Genomic DNA, 6234 nt, shown 5'->3' with positions numbered 1-6234 from the left:
CTGTCTTAATCCATTGGATCCTCTCCCCTTCCCCACCCCCAAACATTACTATTTTTAAGCTGGTCCAAATTGTTTGGTGCTGTTGCTTAATTTTTATCCTCTGAATTTATTTTATTCCTTAGTCTCTTGGATTTTATCACTTTTTATTCCTAAGTCTTTGCTGTTTGTTTTCTATGGTAGTGTGGTTCCTCATACACACACATGATAGGCAAGTGCTATACTCAGCTATACCTCCAGACCCCTTTTTGTGGTGCAAAGTCTTGCTATGGTGCCCAGATGGCTCTGAACTCGATCCTCCCTAGTGGTTGAGACAATAGGTGTGCACCTCTGCAGCAGGCTATCCCTCAGGACTTTTTTTTTTTTTTTTTTTTTTTGGTTTTTTCGAGACAGGGTTTCTCTGTGTGCTTTGCGCCTTTCCTGGAACTCGCTTTGGAGACCAGGCTGGCCTCGAACTCACAGAGATCCGCCTGGCTCTGCCTCCCGAGTGCTGGGATTAAAGGCGTGCGCCACCATCGCCCGGCCCCCCCCTTAGGACTTTTTAGGACTCCTTTTAAGGTAACACCTTATCCTCTCACTGGGTTCCTCGTGGGGTCAACCACACATCAAAGGTAGCACAGGTGATGGTCCAGGCCCTCTACTGGGGTCTCAGTGGGCGAGAGGCTGTGGGGAGCTGCGGTAGCCAGATCTAGGCCTCCGATTGGACAGTCAGAGAGAGATATAGACAGGACAGAGGGAAGAGACTAGAGGACACACAGGAATAGCTGCAGAGAGGGACCAAAAGCAGGAAGGAGGTGCAGGCCAGACCCTGGCTTGCGGAACTGAGAACTGCCTGTTCCTCCTCAGCTGGGAACCCAGGGCCTCAAAGGCCTGGTGGTGGACGCCATGACTCACAGCCTATTGCTGGCTCCTGTCCTCACCCTTCAGCATGGGCCCAGCTGACCTAGACATTCCCAGGCACCCTCACACTACCCCATTGTTTGGAGGCCCAGTGAGGACAAGGGTCTGGCCGCGGGCCTTTGTGGGTGGGAAAGGGACCCAGACCTGGCTTCCTCTCAGCAGTTTGGTCTAGTTTTTGACAGTCAGAAGAGGCCTGTCAGGGGGGAGGAGGAGGATCTCCTTTTCTCTACCCATCCAACGGCCCTACCCCGTCTTCTTACAAGGCCAGGCCTCCCACACCCCACCCTCTCCTGCCTCAAGACAGCCTGCCTCAGTGACAGCACAAGGCAGCTGTTAAAGGTGACTGGGCTTGGCCTCAGGCCTCAAGGTCTTTTATCCAGTACTCTGACATCCCAGGCCCTCTCACACTGGCCTTTCACCTCCTTGGACCATCCTTACCCCACACATTTACACCTCCTCCCACCCCAGGTCAGATGCCTCATGTTCAGGCTGGGGGACAGTGCCCTCAAGATCCTCGGGCAGCAGGAGATGAGGAGGCTTCTGAAGAGGGGAGGGCCTCTCATGGCATTTATGCTCCCATTGTTCCCTGAGTCTGGTTCTCCAAGCCCAGCCCTCCTTCAGAAGGGAGGCTTGTCCAGGCTGAGTCCTTGACCACCATAGCCTCAGATCCATGTTAACCCCGAGCCCTGTGCTCTCCCACCTTCACAGACTCCCTGTTCCCACCCCTAGTGTAGCAGTCCCTGGCTGTGTCACCCCCACCCCCAGGCTCCCAGAAGTAAAGTGGCTTCTGGTGGTCCGCAGAGCCCAGGTCTATGCTGCTATGAGTCAGCCTCTCTTCCTGGCTACAGACTGTCCGTAGGGGCTGCAGCACAGTTCTGTCAGTGCTGCAGACACAGCCTCGGGATGTCAAGTCTGGCTTCTCCCTCCCAAGAGGGACAGCTGCCATCGTCAGCAAAGAGAACCCCAGCCTGGGCTGTGTGGGGAGAGGGCTGGGCTGGGCAGAGCCTGAACCACTAGACCCAGCTCTCACCAGGTTTACTCCCCAGCCAAGGCTCCCTCTGTGGAGCTTTACCCCTCCCTAGTCACTTGACATCTCACCGGTCCATCGGCCTCCATGGGGCTGCTTTTTCACTTAACAGTCAGACTCCTCACCCATCTCCCCAGAGGACACTGCTGTAGAGTGGGGATATTGGGATGGTCTCCAGACCCCAAAGTGTTTTTTTTTTCCTCCCAGTCTTCTGAGACAGGGTCTCACTACGTAGCCTCAGCTAATCTACAACCTGCTATGTAAGCCAGATGAGTCTCAAGCTCGTAGCCATCCCCCTGCTTCTGCCTTCCAAGTGCTAGGACTAGAGGTATGTCATGTCCTTAAAAACACAAACCGAAGCACTGAGGGCAGGGCTCAGTCAGTAAAGCACTTTCCACCCAAGCATGAGGGCGTGAGTTCAGATCTTCAGTCACCCACATCAAAAACTGGGTGAGGCGCCGGGCGGTGGTGGCGCACGCCTTTAATCCCAGCACTCGGGAGGCAGAGGCAGGCGGATCTCTGTGAGTTCGAGGCCAGCCTGGTCTACAAAGTGAGTTCCAGGAAAGGCGCAAAACTACAGAGAAACCCTGTCTCGAAAAACAAAAAACAAAACAAAAAAAAAAAAAAAACTGGGTGAGGCCGTGCACATTTGTAATTCCATCCTGGAGGGTGGTCAGAGACAGGAGGATTACAGGGGCCTGTTAACCAGCCAATTTAGTCAAATTGGAAAGTTCCAGGTTCAGTGAGAGACTCTGTCTCAAAAAATAAGCTAGAAAAGGATAGAGGAAAACACCCAATATCAACCTTGGGCCACCACATGCATGCACACATATGGACACATGAATTCCCCCCTACAAAAACATAGACACCTGTAAACATACATACAAAAATACACACATAGAAAACTCACAAAACACAACCCTAGTGCTCACAGGACCCACGTCAGCCAGTGCCATTCCTTTCTTCCACCTCTGACCAGCCATCTTTTCCTGCTCCCACTCCACAGGGTACCTTGTGTACCATTCTTGGGGGTCTTCAGTGGGCTGAGGTCTGGGCCTGGAGTGGATAGCTTCCCGTCTCTCTGGACCCCAGTCCAAGAATGGCTGCCCCCTTGCTGCCCAGCAGAAAGAACCCTGGTTGTGGAAGGGATGTCTGAGCCAGGGCCCAGAGGTGGGGGCAGGGGAATGTCCTTTCTTAACCCTCTTCCTCCTCAGGCAACTTCCTGTCTCTGGAGTGGGCACAGCCACCACCAACCACAGCACTTCACCCTCCTGGTGACATCTTTGAGAAAATGGGAAGGTTGGTGTCAGAGATTGAACTGTCCTGAATCTGAGCAGTGAGCTGGGAGACTCAGGGCTGAGCTCGGTCTAGTGGACCCAAAAGCAGACCCCACAGCAGGCAAAACCAGGGCCAGGCCCTCTAGTTAGAGCATGCACCTCAGGCCAGGCCTCACTTCCTGGGGCAGCTATAGCCTTGAGTCTGAAAGGGAAGGAGCTCAGCTCTAGAGAAGTCCAGAAGGCAGGCTATTCCAATGGCTCCTGCCCTGGACTCCACCCTGGAGCAGTCCCTCCCTGCAGAAGTCCCAGCCTTGGCATGTGCTAGGCTCAGAAGCCGGAATGGGGTTCCCCGGAGCTGCACACTCACTCCACTAGTAGAATTGGACAGACAAGCAATAAGAAGATTGGGCAGGAATTCACAGGGAAGGGTGGCCAGCCGGAAGTACGATATAAAGTCCTGAGGTAGAGGGGGTGTGGGTCACAAGGTAGTGGGAACTCCAGCTTCAAGCCAAGGCCCAACTCTTAGAACTGCTTAGCTCCGGTCAGTGGGGAGCCCTGGACAGACTGACACCAGCTATGGAGGTCCTCAGGCCCTACATAGATCTAGTTCCCGTTGGGTCACTCATGTACCCCAACCCCGTCACATACCCCATGAGGCTAGACCTTTTATGTTTGCCCTATACAGAGAGTGTACATCCAGCTCACACAGCATGGTCTGGTAGAAACTATCTGAACCAACCCAGCCCCAGGAGGCCATTTCTGTGTTCCTAGAGATTTCTGACAAAGAAGGTAATGGAGGCCGGGGACTCAGTCCCTTGCTCTGCCATGGTCAGACTCACACAGTTGGCCTCAGACCTGCCTGCCAGGCCCAGACCACCAACACTGTTTGCCTAGCCATGAGGGGAAAAAGGGTCAATGTCAGTCACTGAACTCGGCTCCCCTTCCTGGATTCAAACAGGAGGGAAGAGCAGACAGGGCCAAAGTGCTGCTCCTGCTGTGCCTGGCACTGTGCTCCAGGGCTGTGCTCCTCACATCTGCCAGCTCAGGCCTCCAGGCTAGCTTTTCCAGATGCCAACTCTTCCCACTCCCCTAATGGCTACAAATTTCACCTTCTGCTGGGACCTCTTACAGGTGCCAGCTCTTGGCGTTCAGCACCTCAGAACCCTCTAGCAGGCAGCTTAGGGGACATCAGCCTGACCCCAATGTTGGCCTCCCTCAATGTGTATCTTTTTCTTCTTCTTCTTTTTAATGGGGGAGTATGAGCATGGTCCCCCACTACCACAAATTCTGAAGTCCCTGCACTTGGGGAAGTCGCAGGGGTCAGCACATCCAAAGTACAATGGATGAGCCTTGCTCTGGGAAAACCACCTTTGTGATCATAGTATCTCCCTGCCAGGTAATGTCAATGTGTGTCTTTCAATGGGAGCAGTCACAGAGAAGGGCACTGTTTCAGTTTAGGGCAGGGCCACATGGTTGCTCAGAGCTTGGCAACCATTCTTCCTACCAGAAAAGAACTCCCTGTGAAGCCGGGCAGTAGTGTAGTGGTGCATGTCTTTAAACCCAGCACTTGGAGGCAGAGACAGGTGGACCTCTGTGAGTTCAAGGCCAGCCTGGTCTACTGAGTGAGTTCTAGGACAGCAAAGGCTACAAGCAGAAACCCTGACAAGAAAGAAAGAAAGAAAGAAAGAAAGAAAGAAAGAAAGAAAGAAAGAAAGAAAGAAGAAAAGAAAGAAAAGAAGAAAGAAAAAAGAAAAAAAGAAAGAAAAGAAAGGAAGGAAGGAAGGAAAAGAATTCCCTGTCTCCTTACTTGCCCTGCTGCTGAAGCCAACGAGACCAGGCTTAGGAGTGGCTGGGTCCCTGATGCTGAGTGATAATGGCCACGGGAGAGGCTGTGACAGAAACCTAGAGAGCTTCATGAGAGGCCCCAGCACAAGAACTCACTATTGTCTGAGTGGAGACTCTGCCAGGCCAGGCAGCACAGCTTCCAGGATGACAGGGCCCTGTTTGTCTCTGGTGCTCACTGGAGAGTTAAATGCAGGTGAGGAGAGCGGCAGACAACTTCAAAGAACCTGGCAGAATCCTCCACCATCACTGCCAGTAGCTGCCCAACCCACCCAGCCTGCAGGAACTTCCCTGCTCAGGGAGGCCAACACTCAAGAGTCCCTTGTTGCAAGAGTTCCTGACTGGGGAGCGGGTAGGGAGGTGGGGGGTGGGGGTGGACAGATAGGTCACGGTCTATACAGTTATGAGGAGGCACACAGCTCAGGAGTAGGGTAGGGTACAAGGCAGCCAAAGAGGCCCCCCTGATCACTAATCCACGTAATTACATCTAACAAAAATTCCTTCTCAGAGAGTATGGTGGGGTGGGCCAGACACTGAGTTACTGCTTCTACCAGCAATCCTTGTCCTCACCCCCATGGGCCTGACCACTCCTATGGCCCAGGCTTGGCTTTGGGCCTGGTACACAGAGCATACAGCATGTGTGGGAGGCATACTGGTCCAGATAAGCAAGCAGCCTTCTGAAACGGAGTCTGCCAATCTCATAGAGGCAGGGAACAGGGTGGAATGGCAATTCCCAGATCCCCATCCAGGTCCCAATGAATTCCTATAATAGTAGGAAGCCCAAGGTATGGAGACAGGTGTTCTTCTTTTTTTTTTTTTTTTTTTTTCTGGTTTTTCTTTTTTTTTTTTTTTTTTTAAAGATTGATTTATTTATTACGTATACAGTGCTCTGCTTGCATGTATCCCTGCAGGCCAGAAGAGGGCACCAGATCTCATTACAGATGGTTGTGAGCCACCATGTGGTTGCTGGGAATTGAACTCAGGACCTCTGGAAGAGCAGTCAGTGCTCTTAACCTCTGAGCCATCTCTCCAGCCCTTTTTTCTGGTTTTTCAAGACAGGGTTTCTACATGTAGCCCTGGCTATCCTGTCTCGCTCTATAGACCAGGCTGGCCTCAAACTCAGAGATTCATCGCCTCTCTGCCTCCTGAGTGCTGGGATCAATGGCATGTGCCACCACTACCTGGTCAGGG

The 6234-nt window shown here is 52.7% G+C and overlaps 1 pseudogene; it reads right to left on the bottom strand.

The window, feature by feature from the left end:
• Positions 1-4450: 4450 nt before the first annotated feature.
• LOC131921339 (U1 spliceosomal RNA) lies at positions 4451-4604 on the bottom strand (annotated as a pseudogene).
• Between the last annotated feature and the right edge of the window lie 1630 nt (positions 4605-6234).

This window comes from Peromyscus eremicus, chromosome 10, assembly GCF_949786415.1.
Source record: "Peromyscus eremicus chromosome 10, PerEre_H2_v1, whole genome shotgun sequence".
Taxonomy (NCBI): domain Eukaryota; kingdom Metazoa; phylum Chordata; class Mammalia; order Rodentia; family Cricetidae; genus Peromyscus; species Peromyscus eremicus.
This window is presented reverse-complemented; position numbering and strand designations above follow the sequence as displayed.